Source organism: Erithacus rubecula (genome assembly GCF_903797595.1).
Source record: "Erithacus rubecula genome assembly, chromosome: 3".
NCBI classification, from domain to species: Eukaryota; Metazoa; Chordata; class Aves; order Passeriformes; family Muscicapidae; genus Erithacus; species Erithacus rubecula.
The window spans coordinates 130,082,116-130,103,626 of record NC_136689.1 but is presented as its reverse complement, the minus strand read 5'-3'; the positions used below and the strand labels follow the sequence as shown (position 1 = coordinate 130,103,626).

The following is a 21,511-nucleotide window of genomic DNA, read 5'->3' as shown; positions in this document are numbered from 1 at the left end:
GACTCTCAGAAATACTTTGAAATCCCAAATTAATCAAGAACTGATAAAACTACTGCTGCAATTATCTAAATACATGAAAAGCATATTCCTACAAGTAGATAAATGTGGCATTCTTGGGTTCATTTTGTTTGAGAGAAGAAATCAAAATTTGATCAATAGGAAGTCTTAATCAGCTTTATTTATTAGTAGGTTGGAACAACCATACATAAGTCAGATGTTGAAATACATTTTTTGTAGCCTTTGAAGTCACCAAGCTGTATAGAGAAGACTGAAAAAAACATTTTTCCTCCAGTTGTGCTAATTTACTGTTCCTTCTGCCTGTTAACAAAATTAATTTTATTTATTGATTACCTTGCATACAACAATGAACTGTAACACTTTTCCTTTTTGCAGGATTTTAAAAGATTTATTTCACCAGCTAAGAATAAGTAACAAAAGTGAGGATCATTTTATTCCTAAGATCTTTCACACAGGTCTGCTGGGAGGCACCGTCAGCAGCTCGGAAGGGAAGTCGGATGTCATTGCCCTTGGGTAGCCAGCATTCATCACAGCAGGCAGCCTTTATTGTCCAGCGTGCTGTAATAGTTTCTCAGTAGGGGAGGCAGCATGTAGTAGCATGATGACGTGCAAGATAATGCCTAAAAACACAAAACTGTGTGAGAGGGTCTGTTAGGAGTGAGTGTTTACAGAGAGCAGAAGGGAAGAAAGGCAGAATGACCTGGTTCTCCTTTGAGTCATGAACACTGGCAAACACTTTTCATTCTGTATCATTATGCAGTTTTTATTTGCTCATTGCTTGCTTACCTCTCTTCTGCAGTTCTCTCCTTAACTCTGCCCTTTATGACATCTTGTTTTCCCAAAATGGAAACTGAATATAAGCAAGAAACACATAGATCTTCAACATACCACAGACTGCTTCATAGCTCCTTATATGATACACAGATCAATTATAACTGAACATAATTTACTTTCTTAAAATGGCTGGACAAGTTGAACTGAAGTCACAGAATCACAGAGTGGTTTGTGTTAGAAAGGACTTTAACAGACTATCTAGTTCCAACTTCCCTGCCATGGGCAGCAACACCTCCCACTAGCCCAGGATGCTCAAAGCCCCATTTAACTTGACTTTGAGCACTTCCAGTGATGGGGTATCCCTACTTCTCTGGGCAAACTCTTCTAACGTCTCACTCTTCTTAATGTCACAGAAAAGAATTTATTCTTTATCTAATCCACTCTTTTTCAGTTTAAAGCCATTGAAGTCAGTTATGGTCATTAGAATTAGCTGAGAAAAAAAAAAAAAAAAAGGAAAAAAAAAAGAAAAGGCTGCTTACAGCCAATAATTTTACACAGAAAAGGGTAACTCAGATACAAAATCTTTCTCTGAATATTGAGCCACAGTATGGCACGTTATTTTGGCATGTTAAGGAAAATTGTAACTGGCTGCAAACTTTTCATTAGAGACCCTACAAAGGTGCTGTGCACATGGGTATTTGTGCCCACACATGAACATGAGCAAAAAAGGTAGTGCTTTGCAAGATGGCCATTCTCCTGTTTCTCAGGAAGTCTCTTCCAGATTTCCTTAAATCAGATTTTAAAACTCTGTTTACAGATTTACTCCTAATTAAGTAGTTCCACTCACTTCAGCAAATTCAGTTGTTATTTAGTGTGAATTAAAATGGTAGCAGTTGGCATTCTACCACACTGAGTAACAACAGATCCAGTGAAGGACTAAAACACCTGAAGGCAAGATCCAAAACACCTTGCAGAAGCCTGTCAGCTTTTCTAGTGATGCAAGGAGACATTGATATCAGGGATGCAAGAGGCATGAAGCCAAGACAGTAAGCAGGTGTGACAGATGCTTCAGTCTGTACAGAGTCATTCAATTATGCTTGACAGAGTATCTGTCCACTGATTGCAAGACAAAATGTGCCAGGACATGATGTGCTGCATGCCACCTCCACAGTGGTGCAATATTCCCCAGTATCAGAGCCTACCCTTTTATTTTGGGAAGATGCAGGTATCCACTAAGCATAAAGAAATACAGCAGCTCCTGCAAGACTGGGAGACTTCATAAAGCTATTAATATAAAATCAATCAAAAGTTCTTCTGATAAAGATATTACTTAGCCATGTGCTCTTTTGTCAGCTTCAAGTGTACTTTTGGTTTAAAAAAAGAAGCAAGAATAAATGGATTACTTCTCTTTTAGTAGGGGGAATTGGCTGCAGCCAGCACTTCTGAATAACTCACACTGTCTAGGTACTTGATGCTGGATTTGACGTTTTTAAATCACAAGATAAAGAGGTCATGTAAAAGGAAAGTGAATCACTACAGAGAAGTAGTTGGATCCACAGACACCACAACACTCTCACTCTGCAGCTAGGATTCATGGATCAGGTGCTGATACTCTGAATAAGCATACAGTATGAAAAGCTCTCCAGGGACTTAACTTCCCATATAAAAGGCAACAGGAATGCCATCAACCCACTGCCCAACTAAAGCTCCACTGACACAAGAACAGATAAGACTGACAGGGCATAAACTGGGTTGAGGAATTTGCAAAAATATGTAGTCTTTGTGAAATCTGGTCCTATTTTCTTGATAAAATTGCCACAGTATTACCCAACTCAACATGTTTTTGGTTGGTTTAATCTCAGAAAGAAAAAGGTATGCAAGCAAACTTCCAAGGATGAGATGTCTCTGATATTCCCAATAAGTAACTTCTGCTTTCTGTGTGAGAAATGGAAAATACAAGCCACTGGATTATTATTTTACATGTCACAGCAGTAATATATTTTTAATAATTTTAATTCCTTTTCAAGTACCTTATTAGAAAATAAACTCACTTGATGTTCCTTCAGTTTTGCAGATGTTTTGCTTTCACACAATTATAATATAGTCACATTGCCTCTCAAGACAGTTTCTACTGAGAAGCTCAATTAATACACAGCACTTTAAAGAAGTAGAATTTAAGAGTTTGGTGTTCACCTTTTTTTCAGCCAGCTAAATGACAAGTATGATTTATTTTGCATAATAAAAACAAGAATAAAAAATGTAATAGAAAAAGACAACAGGCTCAGCAGTGGAACACTTAAATGCAGCTTGTTATTAATCAATTTATCTCACACAGTGGTTTCTTAGCAGCATAAGTGTATGTGTACTGTGAGCCCAAAAAAATAATGGGAGTGAAAAACTGGACACTAATTCTTAAAGGATGCCGATCACTGAGGATTAAAAGCATTGCATAAGAACATGAAAACAGCACTAGGCCCTCAGCTATGGGATAATGCAGTTATTTGAGAAATCTATGGCAGAAAGCTCTAGCTTCCATTTTTATTGGAGCAATTTAGGTAATGGGAAAAATGCATTATGCTCTTCTGAAGCTACAGTGATGAAGCACATCCAGAACGAGCAAGGTCAACAACTGTATCTGTTTACAAACAGTCAGATTACAAATCTGCTAACTTGCATCCTGAAAGCTCCTTACTAAGTCAGATTAACATGGAGTTTCTGTTTATCATCCTGACACAGCTAAAGAACACAGCCCAAAGAATACAAATCACTCCCTGTTTTCAACACTGTAAACTTCATTAAGAGCTACCTGCCTATTTCCTGAATTTACAGTAGAATGTGCATAGTATTTCCAAAAATCTGTATAGGAATCACAACTCATCTATCCAGGTATATCAACTGCAATCTCATCTGTTACCTAAATGAGTTTCTGAAGGTTGGAAAAATAGTTGCTATATTTATTAATTACTTAGGCCTTCAGCACATGTATGCAAACCAGAATTAAAAAACTCTTTGGCCAGCAAAGAATGAACAGAACCACCATGTTTAGAAGCATAAACCCAGTGGGGTACACAGCCCACTTATGGAGGTTTATGGAGATTTTAATTTTAGGTCATTCAGGACTAAGCATACGTAGCAAATTACCATGAGACAAGCAGATTGCCTGGATTGCCCTGTCTGTCACCCTGTCATGGGGTATTACAGTGGGCCTGCCTTTTTGGGAAGCACAACTACTCTTTGGAAGCATATTTGCTTCAATCAGAAATCCCATTCTGCAATGAATACTGTTTTTCACAGCTCTAAATGGAGTTTTTAGAACTGACATCCTTCCTTTCACTAAGATTAAATTAAGGGTACAGACGATGATAGAAATTAAAGACTCAATGTTACACATACACAGAATTTAGGAAAAATGTTGATTTACATATTCTGCCTTTTAATAAACTAAATAATCATTGCTCCAAGCCCTTAGTCTACTCCTGAGTTAGGAAATGCAACCATCACTGTTCAAGACATGCTGGTTTATGAACACAAATACACACAGGAGAGGAAATAGAAATGAACAAATATCAGTACATATGTTTAAGAAGATGAACTACAGGAGAATAAAGAGGCCCAGATGGTGGCAGAGGCATCCTCAGGGTCCACACCTTCTCCCAGAAGGGCCTCTGAGCAGGCATCCCTGCAAGAAATTACAGTTTCCCAAGGAGGGGTGGGCAAAATCTGGAAAATAGGCAGATTGTACAGAAGGAACACACTCCCATGAGGCTGCAAGGAAAGAGGGCAAGTCACTCAGAGTCTACAGAGTATCACATTCTGTCTGTGATTAGGATCATCTTTAAACTATTACATTTTTTTTGCTGCTATATGTCTATGACCTAACTATTTATTTTGCAGCAGCTAAATGTAGGTAAAGGTTAGAAGAGATCATTCTTTCTGCAAAAAAGTCTTATCTTATATTTTCTTTTTTTTTTTCTAAACAGTTTTACTCAAACTCATGAGACTGTCTCCAAGATGCTGATGGAGAACTTCTATTTTTTTTTTCTTTTTGCCTTATCTCAATGCCACATATTTCCCTAGTTTTCTTCCTGATATGAAAGGATGCTGCTGGGCTTTTTTTTTTTTGTTAATTAGAAACAAGATCTCAAGACCAATCTAGCAACAGCAGAAGAAACTATTCCCTCCATGAATACTTCAGAGTGATCCTGTTATATGACAGGAATTTTAAATATTGTAAAAAATTATTCACAAAAGGCTGACTCTAAATGACCAACTTCCAATTATATCTGGAAGAGGCAATGCTTCACACAATACTTGACACAGTACTTCACCTGACAGCTAAAATGTAATTAAAAAAAAAAAAATTAAACCTTCCCATTTAAGTTGAACTATAATTTCCAAGTAGTATGTGCAATAGAACCTAAAGAATTTGCAAGAAATCTAGGTCAAAGCAATTTTATTTTTGACTCTGTGAAATAAAAACATAAAAAAAAACTTTAAAAAGAAAGGCAACTAAATATATCCACATGAAAATTAACATGTTTGAGAGAGAGACAAAATCACAAACATACTCAAGATAACATAGATCAGATAGGACATGAAGCAGACTGAAACTGTATGTACACATCTAAATACACTAAAAAATATTTCCAAAGGAATCACTTTTGATTTAACATATCAGTGGTCAAAGCAGTCCCAGTCTGAAACAAATAACTTCAAAACAAGCTGTACCAGGATAACAGCTGATATCTGCTCTGGATGCAGCTTTCAACTTAATGAGCAACACGTAGCATGAAATCTTGCTGCCAAAATTATACCCACTCCATTCTGGACAGAGGAAGAAGAATAGAACAATTTAGGTTCCACCACCCACCCTAAATACATGTCTAAAACAGTCTTTATTCTAAGCACTAGAAAGGACATGTACTATGAATGACTCAAGATATTAACATCAGACCATTCACTAAAACACAGACTACAGAAATTCTATGGAAATCTGGTATGACAAGGCCAGAGCAGGATCAAAAAATCCTATCAAACTTCTTAACAAAAGCCTGTAAAATCACTTCAGTGCTTATCTTGTACATAGAAATTTGCTTCACTCAAACAAAATAAAGGAGACTGAATTCACAGCAGGGAGCTTCTTGACTCATAAAACTGAGGTCATAAAGTCACTCTCAAGAAGAAATTAAAATATAAAGCAAATTAAAATTCACCACTGCAGTAATGAAGCAGCACACAGGTTTACTTTGTCAAATGAGAGATATTGTAGAAAATATATGAATCACATTGACAAGGAAGCAATTGAGTAAAAACTACTGCATTTTCAAAAGTAAGAGGCATAAGATTTACATTTAGATACTCAGGAAATTTAACACCATAACTAGAGAAATTTAAAAACACGTTATACCAATTCCCAAAGAATCACTGTAAAATATCTCACCAGAAAAAAATTCTCAGTTTCTTAGCATGCTTCTAATATCCAGTTTTGTGGAACTCTCTGCTTTTGGTTTTCCTATAACATGTACACAAACAAACAAGAAGTTAAAGGGTCCAATTGAGCTACACATACTGCCACTTACAAAACATGAAAACAAAAGATGCCATTCTCAAACTTAACCTGAAAAATACAGTATTTGTGAGGGCTGAATTTAAGAAAATAAGGTAGTATGTCAAGTAGTTAGGGTCATGCATGGGTAGAAAGATAATCACCCTCATTGGAAAATTCAAGAGCAAAGGTCAAATTTAGCTATGCAGAATTAAATGATGGAGCCTGGAGAGATTAGCCTTGTGTATACTGTGCCCTGGCATGCAATTTTCTGTCTGATTTCAACCCTCATCACCACACACAGTTCTTACTGGATTCAGCAAAAACCCAAATATTTTTGAACTTTTAAAAATCAGTAAGAATTTAGCACTGCAGAAAATCATGTCTAGCAATGACTGAATTTAATTCTGTTTAGGAAGAGCTAAGACTCAAGATTTAGAACAGCAAAAAATATGAGCACAGATGTTACACTGCTTTGATCTTAGCATTAAAGCAGAGTAGCCAATTAAATGAACCTTTTATTGTAATATTTCTTTTGTTTTCTGGCCAATTACATGTACAGGCATAAGACAGGAGCCACAAGCACTGCATATACTCTTAAAACATTGTTTTGCTTTCATCACTAGGAATGCTAAAAATGCTACCAATATTAGAGTTTTCTTATTTTGAAAATAATTTATGCCATGACAATTAAGTTCTGTTGAAGCCCTAGATCCTATCTCATGAAGCTGTAATTCTTCTAAAAGTTCAAAAGAGAAACAATCTAACTATTTGGTCTTTAAGAGAACCTTGAAATTATGAACTGTTACTATTGCTTCCTGAACCTTTACCAATCAAGTTGCTTGAGAACATTCCTCAAAAACTATTTGGGACTGAAAACAGCATGTGAACAGAAAAGGGACTGAGATAAACCTGGATGGATCCAGAGGTACTTGCATTATAATATTAAAGTGCAAGAAGTGCTGAATGACAGCAAATGGTAATTGAAAAGACAGATCTCAGATAGAGGAGCCTCATGAGAGAATATCATGAAAATGGCAAGTACTTCAATTTTAAGATGGATTTGCAATTGTCTCTTTGTGAGTGTTGATAATACCATAAGATCAATAAGGCAGAAATGAAACATGTGATGCCTGTATTCAAGTCTCCATTTGCAGAGTTTTAAAATTTATAAATGCTCTCATGGGACATTTCAACTACATTACAGAAGAAGAAAATGGGACCTATTTATGCCTTTGTAACAAAGCTAATTATACAGTTAATATTTTCCTAATTAAAACTTAGAATTAGTTTAAATTTTTTTCCTATTCTTTTTCCTAAGTAATATATATCTAGTTGCTTTTTAATGTTCCAACTATTTTTTGCAAGTAATTATTAACATGAAAACATCAAAAAGGTTAAGTAATACTTTATTTTTTATTATTAGATTCAACTCTATAAGGAATGAAATCAATAATAAAAGTGCTGCTTGCTCAAGTGCTACTAAAATGACACTCTACATTCATTCCACTGTTTAGTAGTCTGATTTTTTAGATTACAATAGTAGAATTGAAATCAAGATTGTGCAAAGAGATCACTTATTACCTACCAAGCATTTTGACAGATCACTGAATAAGGGTCAGAAACCTACCTGCTTTAGGAGGCTGTTCTCAGCAGATTAAACAGGAGGTGACCAACATGGGAAACCCCTAAATCTCATTAGCTGAGGAGGAAGGGAGTTTTAGGCAGTCTTGCAGGTCCAGGTGGAAGTCCAAAGGAAAGCCTACATGTGCGTCATCCTCAAGCTTAGAACTGTTCTTTTTTTAGCCAAAAGGGGCTTATCTTATTACCCTTCTTAGCTGTGATGGCCACTTATAACCTGAGAACTGCATCACCCCAAAAAGTCCAGGCAGCACATGGGAAACGGGCCATGCAGACAGCTGAGCCTTGCAAAGCCTAACTGGACACTGTTAGTTCAGCTTTGTGTATCTCAGTAATGTAAAACCACACTGCTTCCTTTCTCTTAATTCAGATAAAATCGATACACTATAATAATTAAGCCCATGCCTATGAGCTTTAAAAACTTTTTCCAGCAATATTCAACCATGACACTTGCAAAGTAGATCAGTGAATAAGAACAGGATTGACAGTGTGCATTCTTACCAAAATTACTTCACCACTATCCTAACAGAATATATGAGGGCAGAAATTATCTTCTATTCACTGCAAATGCATGCACATAATGGGGGTGCTGGAGAACAACAGAGCCCTCTGACAGAAACCAAACACTATCAGATAATTGAAATAAAATCTCAACATTTGTCAGAGGTTATTTATTTAATGTTGGTGCAGGCTTACAAATTCTCCATTCATGTAGAAAACTCACTGCCATGGCTATAGCCTCATAAGTAAGAGATGGAGCTGCTGCACCAGTATAATTACAGCAGTTCCTGAGTCACAGGCAAAAATCTGGCCCATGCTGATACATTATGCAGAGCATCTATAAAAATGACTGTGCTGAAAGCATTAAATAAGAGCTATGACCATGGAATGGGAAATGTCATTATTGATTCCACTATACTAAATTTATCCTTCAGACAACAAACAGAGGGGCATGAAAAAATGAACACATTAAAAAGATGAGAAATTCAACAACAAAAGATTCCTCTGTCTACTCATTCTTTTTATTCAGGTCGCCCAGTATATAAGTCAATATTTACTGAAAGATTTGAACTGTGAACTACAATGTTTCAAGGTCATTCCTTTTCAAACATAAACAGGATTTTAGCAGGACTCAAATTAATTGGAGGAGAATGAAGAGGGGTTTTGCTCTGTTCCTGTAATCTCTTTCTTTTACTGGCAAGCACGGCAGAGCTACTTGGTATTTCTGAAACAAAAATCACACAAAATATTACTGTATAAAAAACTTGTTACTTTTGTACAAGTTAGTTGTGGCAAATTACTATTCTTGACACATCAGGCTGGACATTGCAATGAACAAAACTGAGGCATTTGTTCCTATCTATAGTACAATTAAAATAGTCAAGGGTTTATATCACAGTTATACATATTCTCCTTTCTGACCACACCACCAATAGCAATATGTTTTGTGGATAATCTCTCCACTGGGGTGAAGAACATTTAGGTACCACTCAAGAAAAAAAAAAAAAAAAAAAAAAAAAAAAAAAAAAAAAAAAAAAGCATAAAATCAGTGGTGCTGCACCAGAAAAGCCTTCTGTGTTTTTAAAGCTGATTAAGAAAAAACTACAAATTCATACTTTGGGTAGCATGCATATCCAGTTCATGGTAGTTTAGTTCCACCAATTAGCCAGAAGGCAGAAGACAAAAAATACACATGGAGTTAATGATAAGAAATATATAAATATAAACATGCAGTGGTTGCTTCTCTATTGATGAACAGAAGGTAGAACATTCTCCACACATGGCTCAAAGCTGTTAGCAATGCACTATCTGACCCTTCACTAACACAAGGGAAGAGTCAAACTTTACACTACTTGTTGATTTGTAGAGCTGTTCAAGGGAAAATTATCCAGCATCTTCCATATGTTAAAATAAAAGTAGTCACAGTCTGTCCCTGTCCTAGACTCTAGAGCCTGATGAAGTAGCTTTTTAAGGGAAGGATTAAACTTCTTTGCTTTACTATGGAACTATCATTGCCCTGAACAGTTTGATTGTGTTTAGACCATAAATTCATAGTAAAAATATCTGTTGATATGAAAGATCAGAACTAGAACTTCCAAATATAAATAGCATACAAGAAGGAAAAAAAAAAATACAAGTTTAGTCATGAATTTCAATGTAGTATTACTCTGAAACAGATTAAGCCATAGTTTCTGTAATCTCCTGTCACAAGCTCTATTAGTTAATACCTTAATTTAAGGCTGAAATTAAATGTTGTTCTTGTAGTTCACTTTTAACCAACCATTCTCAAGTCATTTTATGAGACTAGGCTCCCAAAGTACAATCATTCTTAAAACATTCCCCTAGTGCTCTCACATAAACTAATTTTTTGCATCAGTATTTTTTTTTTTAAAGGAAAAATTAGTGTTGCCAATTAGCAATACTAAAAGAGTACCCATAATAACTAAAGATTCAAGAAAGTCAAATCATGCAGAGGCAGGCTAGGTGATTTGGGGTAGGCAGAAAAATGTTTTGACCCAAATGGTCACCTCAGATCCAGTGTTGTTCTTTATAATTAGAAGTCAGGCACTTTTGTAAGTACATTAAATCATTATTATACTGTATAAATGCAAATGCACATATGCACAAAGTTCTTCATACAAAGTGATACATATATTCATGCATCACTTTAAGCATGTTCTCTTCAACATCAAGAGTCTAGTTGAGACAATATCAAAAAAAAGTAACAGAAAATTACTGTTTCAAAGAACGGAAGCTTTTTCTAGATGTCACATGCTAGGGAACAATTATGGTAATCTTGTTTTAGCTGTGATGATTTACCAGAATGAAGAAGACTTGCTTGTGTTCCTCCTAATTGCTCCTGCACAAGGCAATAGATGTGTGTTTGGAGAAAGCATCTTAGAAGGTAACACTCTGAAGTCCTTCAGGAATAACGTTGTGTTTCTAATCCACAATCAAGAAATGGATGATAAGCTTGTTTTCTTTGGAGAAATGCTATCATTTTAGCTTTCTTTACCTATAAGGAGGTAAAGAAATGAGGTAAAGACTGGAAGATGTAATAAGATTGTCTTTCAAGGTAGCCTATTACTTGTATCTTAAGCATAAACACCTTTGCAGGATTCAGATGTCCTACAGCTCAGAGTTGGTCACAATCATTAATTTATCACAATTCAATTTGTATTAAATGAGAATCTTCCTACACAAAGACACATGACAAAACACCAGTGGTTTAAAATTGCAACAGTTCAGAACTCAAAACAAACTTGAGTAATACAATCCTGGCATGGAAACTGAATGCTTGATGTGCTGAAATTTGCATGTTGCTGCCATTTAAGCACTGTGGTATAAAATGTCAGTCAGGTACCAGCATCTAGAACTCTACAAGCTGCTACCAGCCTCACACCCTATCAGCCTGTAGTTCTGAAGATTGGCACAATTTATATTCATTTACCCCACTTTTTTCTGCCTGCTCTTTAAAATCCTCCTAATAATTATCATAGAATGATTAAAATTTAAAGGGACCTCAAAGATCATCTAGTTCCAACCCTCCTGCCATGGGCAGGGACACCTTTCACTAGACCAGATTCACTTCAGGGATGGGGCTTCTCTGGGCAATGTGTGTCAGTGTTTCAGCATTCACTTAACATGAAGCAGCCTAACTCACAGGTATTAAAGCACATTGGTGACTGCTTTTGCCCTCACACAGGTATAAAACTCGCTCATTTTGGCAAATATGAATTAATACACCTGGAAAATATTTACATAGCTTTGGAAAATGGAGTTATTGTGCTTTCCATAGGAAGATATCAAGACCAAATCCTCTTATTATCTAAAGATCTACTGACTAACAGAGATATACATTTGGAAAATTAAGACCAGAAAACTGATCTACAATGTGACTGAGTATTTCAAAAACTGTAATAAATAAAGAAATTTTTTTAAGGTTTTTCTTTTTTCCTTCTGCACTTTGGATTCACTCAGACAGCAACAGAGCCAGGTACTTTTGCTTTAGTGAGCTGTAATTAAAATAACTGCAAAGGGGAAGCAGCAAACAGGATGCAATTAGCAGTTACAGGAATTTAAAGATCATGGAGACAAAACAATTTCCTCCCTATCAAGGACAAGTGTCATATTTCCTCAAGATTTTCTTTATTTCAGCTGAAGAAAGACCTATGGGTTCCAGCCACTGGTTTCTTATGCTCCCCAAAGGAGGTGACTGAAGATTAAACATCAACAAATTAGGAGAATTTATTTTTACTGTCCATTGCCACAAAATCTTACAGAACCTCTGTAAGAGGTAACCTTTGGGTGTGTAGATGCAAAACAGAAGTGGTTGGAAGTGACTGAGGACATACTGGGAATGGCAGTAACACGTTTGAATTCTGCCTGTGCTACATGTCTGACTCACAGGACCCTGAAATCCGGGGAAAGCAGAAGGTAAAGGAATTTGGGAGAAATACATATGGGAATGTGAGGCTATCTTCTGTGTGCTTCTCAATATTACTATATCTGCAATACTTTCCCTTCAGAGCTTCAGTGAGGTCAAGCTTTACATCTAGGTATAATCTAAGCCTCGCTCAAAACTTCCTGCAACAATTACTGCAACATTTGTTACGGAACTGCAGAGAAACAATTTGTTGTTCACTGCATCACAGTAAATCAGATTACAGATACAGACTGCCCACAGAAGTTGTGGATGCCCCATTCACTGGCAGTGCTCTAGGCTTGGTTGGGTGGGGCATTGGGAAACTCGGTCTAGTGGGAGATGTGCCCATGGCAGGGGGTAGGAACTAGATCATCTCACATTTCATTACTGCACCACTCTCCTTCCAAACACTGCAAACTCCACCCAGCCATGCTGCTCCTCAACCTGGGCAACAACAACCACTGCCAACACCACTGGGTTTAGCCACTTTGCAGACCTCTGCTAGTGCTGCTGGATATGTGTCTGTTCCAGCAGACACATAACATGATTTTATTGCCATTTCCTTTATGGAGTATAAGAAAAAGTATCACACTCACCAAAATCAGACCATTTGTATCTTAATTCTGTCTCACTGATGTCTGATTTACTTACTCTCACTAATGATTATGAATATTGTTTCACAGATCTCTTCTTTCATGGTCACATGAAGGAACTGGAGCTTCTCTCCCCCAATTCAGAAAGCTGGTTGCAGTTTGGTGAGGGCTTTGTTAGGAACCAACACCTCATATACTGTGCCTGCCATTTTCAAAAGTTAAGACCCACAGGTCACCAAGTGTCTAAATCTTATCGCCTCCAAAAGAACAGATCAAGAGCTTTACACAATTTTCAGCTATGTGTTCACAGAGCACTTTCCACCAAGACTGTTTCCAACACTCAGACACCCCCATTTACTGAGCAAGCAGATAAGGTATTTGGTGTCTAGTCTGATCAGAGTTGTTCAGCCTACAGCCTTAGGGTACTGTAGTTAAGCTCTGCTAGGATGCCTGAAGTATAAATTTCCTCATGAGCCTCTCCAAGGTGACCATCACTACAGTATCACAGTATTTCACCAACATTAATGAACTTATCTTCTCATATCACACTATGTTGTGCAGCTAGTAATATCTTCATTTTACAGATCTAACTGCAACTTCAGTTAAATACCACCTCAAAACTTTCCTAACAATTTCTACATGTAGCTTTCAGAGGTGTCTGTCTCTTATTGCTTCAGGTAAAACTTCAGTGGAGCACAAACTCAGATATGCAAGATTTCAGGTGAGGCAGACCTCAGAAAAAATATATGAAAAAAAAGAAAAAGGATGTTATGACAGTTTGCATATGGAAAGGGTTTCGCAATCAAGCATTCCACATGGACCAGCTAATTCCTGCTACTATCATCCTTTCTGGCATATGGAAACTGCATGCAAAGAAGAGACAATTTATTTTTGCCATGGTGATCTAGCAATGGAAACAGAAGGTATGAGTGGGAATTCTATCAGTAGTTTAAGTCCACATACAAAATTAGTGTGGTTCTTTGAAAACTATTCAAGCAGAAAGTATAACAAAGAGATTGAGGTTTCATGTAAAAGTGAGATTGACAACTAATGAATTAGCATTACTCCTATGCCTATAATATTTCACTGCAGTTAATGTTTACAGTAACTCCAGGAAAAATGAAAAAAAGGGGGAAAAAAAGTAATCTCAGAGAAAATTACTGAAAACCCACAGACACGAACAATAAGATCCCAATGGAGAATTAGAACCAGAAGAAAAAAACATTTTGTTTCCCATTGTATCCTTTATTCTTGCTATTGCTTCTTGGAGTCCTGGATAAGAGTTGTTTCCTCCTCTAAAGTGGATTTCAAAGCTGTTACAGTTTCTCTTTTCAGAAGCTACAAAAGATGTAATATTAAATTGATCAATCACCTTCAATATCCTTTTATCAACAATATGGATACCCTGGCTTTTTTTGTGCAACAAAATGCATAAAACCACTTGGAATTCAACTGTCAAAGATTCAGATGACTGAATAGATTGGGTTTATATCAACAGAATACAAATATCAATTTCTGAAATAGAAGAGTATTAATAATTTAAAATCAGAAAGGAAGTATAAAGAAGACTCAAGTGAATCCAATTGCACTGCAGTGACTATAAATACCAACATTTTTAGTATGCACTCTATTATTTATGAAATATGATTTATTACTAGGGTTTTATATAGCTACAGTTAGAGTAAGGAATATCTAATAATGTATTTACAGTTATTTTAGGATGTATCTTCATAGAATCTGTTTGTGTTATGTTCCAACTGAAACACAGTTCTAACTATGGTATAAAAGTCTTATCTTTTGTATGCATATCATATATAAACTTTATGTAAAGATTTCCGGATGCTATTTATCCATGCAAATACTTCAGTTGAACTGTGTTTTACCTATGAAATTTCTTTCACATCTGTGTGTCCCAAAAGCATTTTATATGAAGGAACGCAGGAGGTAGACAATTCTGTTCTGTTTCCACAAGTCAAGTTCACAGTGAAATGAATGAGAATTGTGTATATAATGTCTAGAATGAAAAAGTGTATCAATTAAGCAGCCTGCTATGTGTTCATGTTGCATATTTTTTCTCCAACTTTGGTGCTTGGGTGGGTGAGATCACCCACTGAAGACAGCCAGGATGGTTCCTAGCAATCTGTCCTGATGGCTGTGAGAATATCTTCCAGAAAAAAAAGTGTGTACAAACTATATCTACTGAACAAACAAGGTGCCTACACTTTCAGGAGGCAATACTTCCAGAGTTTAGATAGAGATAGTTTAGATAGAGAACTGCTACAGCTTTGACTTGCATGGCCAGTAAGAAACACCTTACATCCATGATATGTCAACTGTTCTTCACAGGGATGCAGAGGGTGACCCAAAGTGTCAGTCCTTGGTCATTGATGACTGAATAATGTGTCAATTACACAGTGGATCCTGAACAACTAAGGCTCCCAGCCACAGCCTAATAAAGACTCCATCTTCCATAGAAAGGTCTTGCTTTTGCTAAGGTCTGCTTAAGCTCTCCTTAGCGCTCAAAGTTTCTTTCATTGCCTTTCACTGTTGACCACTGATAGATTTCCCAACAAAGGATAAGACAGCTTGTACCTACTTCACCATCAGAGATTTCTTTATGTTCTCTCCTTCCTATTATTCCCATTCTTATCCTTACCATTTAATTTATGTGTGAAATTACTGCACGTTAGGAAAAGCATTTGGATCCAGGGTGCAACAGGAGTATAGATTCCAAGAGACAGAAAACAGAAACTGACCAGACACAAAAATAAAACAGGACTGAAAATACACAGAGAATAAGATTCTATGAACTCAGTCTTATCAAGAGGCCTTCATCAATTGATACAGACTTTCTTATTAAAAAATTGAACAGTAAGTAGCTCTTTCAACAGGCCGATAGCCAGACCTGATAGCTGGAAGTTAAATAAAACACTAGCCTAAAAATTAGTTATTAATAGCAAAAACTTGGGCTAATTAATAACTGGAACACGCATAATGGATTTGGATGCATACTCAAGTGTTGAGAGGGATTAACTCCAAAATATTAAATTAACTTTTTTTTCTAAGTGGTAAGTCTCATTCAACTAGGAATTTACTTGAGTCATCCAATTTCTATTATATAGCAAGTCACTTCAAGTCCCTCAAGGTCCCTTCAAGTTCTACAATGCCCATGGCTGTCCTGGAGAAATCTCCTTGTTCCTTCACACGTTTTAAGTTTAATTCTCCTTTTCAAATCAGTCAGGCTTCCAATGTTGATTAATTATTATGCAGAAAGTGCTGACCTTGGGGTGGGGGAGGCTAGTGAATAGGGCCCAAATCATATGGAATAAAAGCTCACCAGAAACATATAAATTGATTTAGTCTTATCACTCTAAGCCTGAAAACTACCAGCTCTGACAAAAAGAAAATAAAGAGGAGACTTATACACCTTTCATATTCTCAAGCTATTCATGAAGAAACTCATACAATCCCATTTTTTTCCCTCATGTTACCATGCCTAGTATGAGCAAGACATTGCACTTTGGTCCCAAAGAAAGTCCAATCCTCTGTTTTGTGACAGGCAGCGTTTTAGCTGTGTTCATGCTCTGCTGAGAACTCCATTATGACAGACATCCACCTTGCAGATAGCTGTCCTCACTTCCCTTTGCTCCCATGTCTAACATCCTTCTCCTTTCATGATTTCTCAATCATCAAATAACGATAATAAATGCGTTTCTGAGGAGTAACAAAATGGGGCTGAATGGTCCTCATGACATTTAAGAGTTACAGAGCCAAACCTCAAATCAGTTGTCAGTATAATATCTGTGAAAGACAGAAGACTGATAATTCTCCCCCTATTTTTTCACCTTTTCTCATTTTATCCTTAATACAGAGTAGAATAACAAAAAATATTTTAATATATCTTCAATCCCTGTTTTGCCAGAGTAATGTAAGAAAGCAGGAGGTCATCACTTGCTTCAATGTGTAGTTGAGAGATACAAGCAGTAGCTTTACAAACAGTACTGGTATTGCTGCAGCCACAGATAAGGTTTTTCTCTGACAGGCGCCTTTGCTCTATCTGAAAGATTTTAACCTGCAGATCAAATAACTTCCTCTTTTAAACTGTATGACACATCACGAGATATCCAGGAGCTCCCTTCTCTGTATCTACATCTAATCTTCAGTCAAACTTGCTGAGGCAGATGCTAGAATAGCAGGGTAAGTTACAGCTCACTGCTACATGAGCCACAAGCATCTGGCCCTGGCACAAAATACCCCTGATGATATTGAGAGAGCAATGTCTGTTTTGAACCCCTGAAGGTCTTCTTCACCAGCTTCAAAGAATGCACAATTCTTTCCCTATCTCAAAATGCTCCTTCTGCCTCTGATGGCAACAGTTCACATACCAGAGACACACTAGTTCACAAATATAGACTGCAATGAACAAGGGAGCCATCCCACGTTTGAGTAAAGGCTCTGCTAAACAAAAGTATCAGTATCTCCTGAGCCAAGCCATTCACAATCGTGTAACAATCTTGTGCTAATCTGACACCCGACCATGCTTGTCAGTAGCAACTGTCTGTTCTGTAAGGTTGTCACCTCCCATATGTTTCAATAATACGCATAATTTAATGGCTTTGCTACAGTAACTTAGGAAACAACAGCAACTCACAAAAGGGTTAAGAAGTCACAGTAGCTCATCAACAAAAAGAAGTGTGCAAAGACCTTGTGAATTACAGCTGATCATTAGTGCTGACTATCCTAGACTACTGCCTTCTGCTACCAGCCTTAAATAATCATCATGTTCCTATGAAAAAAAATGTCATTATTATCAGGATTTGAGTCTTTGGGGAATTGGGGAGGGGGGGTAGGACAAAGTCGGGGTCTAGTTTTTAAATGAAATTCAACAAAAAAAATTATTTTTGCATTTATTTCCATAGTTCTGTTATTCCCCGCAAGTCCAGGAGGACTATGTATATTTCTTACAGTGCAAGATGACACTTTGCTCAAACAAACAAACCCATGGAAGATGCTTCTTTAGATTAAGCAAACAGTGAAGGAAAAAAGTTTTCATGGAAAGAAAGATATGCACTGAGAAAGAAGATTAGTTACCTTTTTATTCTGCATAAAGGGAAACAAACTGAGCAAACACTGCAGCTGCTAACTAAACATTCTCAAACAACTAATATGTAACCTCACTGTTACTCAAATAATTTTCTCATCTCCACTAGTTGGGCTCAATCCTGAACAAGAAAAAAGAATCAGCTGAGATGCTACAGGAATTATAATTCACAGCATAAATTTTAAGGATATCCTTATATGCTCTATTAGCATATGCTTTGACTATCAAAGAATCCTTATCTGATTAGGATGCTGAAATAATTCTATTAATATGTATGAGCTCTGGAACTAAAATAAATAGTATTAAAACATCCTAACAATAAAATACAACCCAAATAATTAAACTAATTACTACTTCAAGAACATAAGCAAAGGCATTTTTAACATTTCAACTATGATGATTTCTCATATTTTAAATAAATTAGTTTTTAAATACCTGGTATTTCAGATCAAATCTAATCACACGAGAAAAATGGCAGGTTGCCATGCAGAAGAATTTCCCTCCTTATTTCTCACTATGCTGTCAACATAGCCTGTTCTTTCTTGCTGCATTCTCCTGTGGTCTTTTGCAGCAGGCAAAAAGCATCAACTCAAGAATTCAATTTTCCTCTATTATTGCACACTTATAAAAATGGAGCTGACAGGACAGCAGCTTATTCATGCACAAACCAGAGCCGAATCACGCACACTGGCTTTCAGAAACCCACGGACCAATTGCTACTCTCTGGGAGCGCTGCCGTGGCGGGCAGAGGTGAGGGACTTTCATTTGGGAGAAGGGAAAAGTTGAAGAGTTGCAGAGGTACGGGAACCCTTCTGTCCCCACTGCATAATGCTAATTAACAAACTCAAAAATATACACAGGAGAAATGGCATTTTCTAGGTCCGTAACTATTTTTAAATGCACCTACATTCTGATGAGGCTTAACATACAGACATTTAAGCTTATATGAATATTCATGCCTGAGTACTACTCCAAATCTAAGTCATTGCGCAAAGATAAGCGTGGCGTAAAAGTGTTAAAAGTCGGGTCATTAGACTGACAACACCTACAGGGACAGCCAAATAAAAATTAAGACAAACTGTCCACCAAGAGCACCTTACTGGCCCTCAGTCCAATTCTTTCACCAGTAACAAGCTAAGCTCCTCAATTCCCCTTCCCCTACTATGATTTTAATTAGAAAACTGTCTTAATACAACTTTGCAAACATCAAGAAGCTTCCTTTGAATAGGGAAGCAGCTTTTGAAACCTTTCCTTGGTTTAGAGCACAGGAAAAGAAACTAGCTACACTATGCTTTCAACGTTAGGTGGAAAACTTTACATTCCCAATATTAGGAACACGTAGCGTTAAACCGATTTACATGTGAACGGAACAACAAAACAAGCATTTAAAAATTAATATAAAAATTCCATTTTCAGAGGCAAGAATCTCGTGGCATACTCCGGTATTTGCTGGTTACCGACAATAAGTTAAAATACTGTATCTCTTCTAAACTGAAAGAATACCCAGAATAAATTGTCACACGAGAGAGCAAAAATCCTGTGTCACTACAGTTTCTCTCCGCAAACTGTTTCTTTCCTGCGGTACCATCTGTTAAATCAGAAACTCCTTTGAACACCGCAACCTCTCTGACTCTCACGGTGCGCTGGCTGCGCCGACACTCGCTCGGTATTTTCGCATCGCGCCCTCTCCGCGGGGAGAGCGCAGCCGCCCGCCTCTCTCAGCGCAGCCGGGGACCGCCCGGGACCGCACCGCGCCGGGGACCGACACCGCAATAGGACCGCACCGCACCGGGACCGCACCGCACCGCGCCGGGGACCGACACCGCAATCGGACCGCACCGCGCCGGGACCGCACCGCACCGGGACCGCACCGCACCGCGCCGGGGACCGACACCGCAATCGGACCGCACCGCGCCGGGACCGCACACGCACCGAGGGATGCGCTCTCCCGCCGCCGACCCGCGCAGAGCGGACCCGCCGTGGCCGAGCCGAGCCGGCCAGGCCGCGAGCCGCTGACCCCGGGGCGGGCACCGGACAAGTTGCGGCCGCACCGAGGCGCGCACGCAGGGCGGGCAAGGGCAGCCGGTCCCGCCGCGCGTCCCGCCCGGCGCCAGCCCCCAGGGGCGAGGGGTACGAACGCAGCCCGAACCCGAGCCCCTGCCCCGGGCCCCTGCGGCGCGGAGGCGGCACCAAGGCGGCGGCTGCCCCTCGCCCGCCCGCGCCGGCAGCGCGCCCGCGGACAAACTTACTTGCGGGCGGCGGCGGCGCCCGCGCCCTGGTTCCCGCGCTGCGAGCGAGCGCAGCCCCGGCGCGGCGGCCGCTGCCGAGCGCGTTCGGACATGCTCAGTGCCCGCCGTGCGGAACCTACCACCGGGGGGCACGGGGGAGCGCGGAGAAGCGGGGCAGAGCTGGATGCTACCAAGAGGACGCGCTAAAAATAGCGCCGCAGAGAGGAACAGCTGGAGCTTAAAGGGGCGGCGGCCGCCTCGGTGCGCGCAGCCCCGGGCGAGGCGCGCCTCCGCCCGCCCGCCCGCCCGCCGTGCGGGCCTCCCCGGGGCGCTGCGACCGCGGCCTGCGCTGCCGCGGATCTCCTGCCGCGGAACCAGCGGAGCACAGGCTCGGGGAGCGGGGCGATGCCGGCGCTGCCGCGGCCGCGTCCTGCCCGCGCCGCTGCGGCGGGAGCGCTGCGCTCGGCTGCGGCTGCGGCTGCGGCTGCGGCTGTGCCGCCCGGCGCGCAGGGCTGCGCGGGGAGCCGGCAGCGCTCCGGGAGCGGCTGCCGGGCCCTGCTGCCCTTCAGCCCAGCGCCGGGCCGGGAGCCTGCCTCGGGCCGGGCCGGTTACCTCGGGGCCAGGCCTCCCCGTGAAGCAGCAGCTTCAGAAATGAGTTCTAGGTAGTGAGGGAGAGGATGCCGAGCGGCGTTCTCATGCGGTGTTTCTCTGGAGACATCTCCATCCTGCTGCGAGGCGTTAGATTGTGCGGACCAGGCTTGGGGAGTGACAAACACACGGGAACGCTCCCCTGAAGCTCAGAGCAGCCAGATGAGAATGTGACAGGTCCGAGGCGAAGACCGTGAAGAACAGCCCTCCTAAATATCATTTTCTAGGCTGGAAGATCTATGCGGCAAGAGGAATGACATGATCACCTCTCGCTGACACTGCTGTGTTTCAAAACTAAGAGTGTTGAAATTAAAAGCCGCCTAAGTATTTGTGAATGGGAATTCCTGATGGGATTTTCAAGCTGTGCCTTATCATTCTCTACTTTCCTAAAAGACCAACAAGAATAAACATAAGATCACCACATTGTTTAAGATTCATATAGATACTACGGAGCCTAAAATTGTATTACCCTAGCAGGAGTTCAGAGGTGTTAGTGAATTCTGCTTTTACGGATACAGATAATTGCCATTGCACAAA

At 39.4% G+C, this 21,511-nt stretch overlaps 1 protein-coding gene across 14 annotated transcripts in view; it reads right to left on the bottom strand.

Annotated features, from left to right (window-relative positions):
* Positions 1 to 21,286, bottom strand: part of OXR1 (oxidation resistance 1) — a 255,302-nt gene extending 234,016 nt beyond the window's left edge. For 2 of the 14 annotated variants that reach the window (XM_079300949.1, XM_079300944.1), the window contains exon 1: positions 20,348 to 20,441. The gene's annotated coding sequence lies outside the window, so the exon portion shown is untranslated. Of the gene's footprint in view, positions 1 to 20,030; positions 20,195 to 20,347; positions 20,518 to 20,903 lie in introns of those variants that run through there. The other 12 variants (XM_079300938.1, XM_079300950.1, XM_079300954.1 and 9 more) reach the window with 12 other exon arrangements.
* Between the last annotated feature and the right edge of the window lie 225 nt (positions 21,287 to 21,511).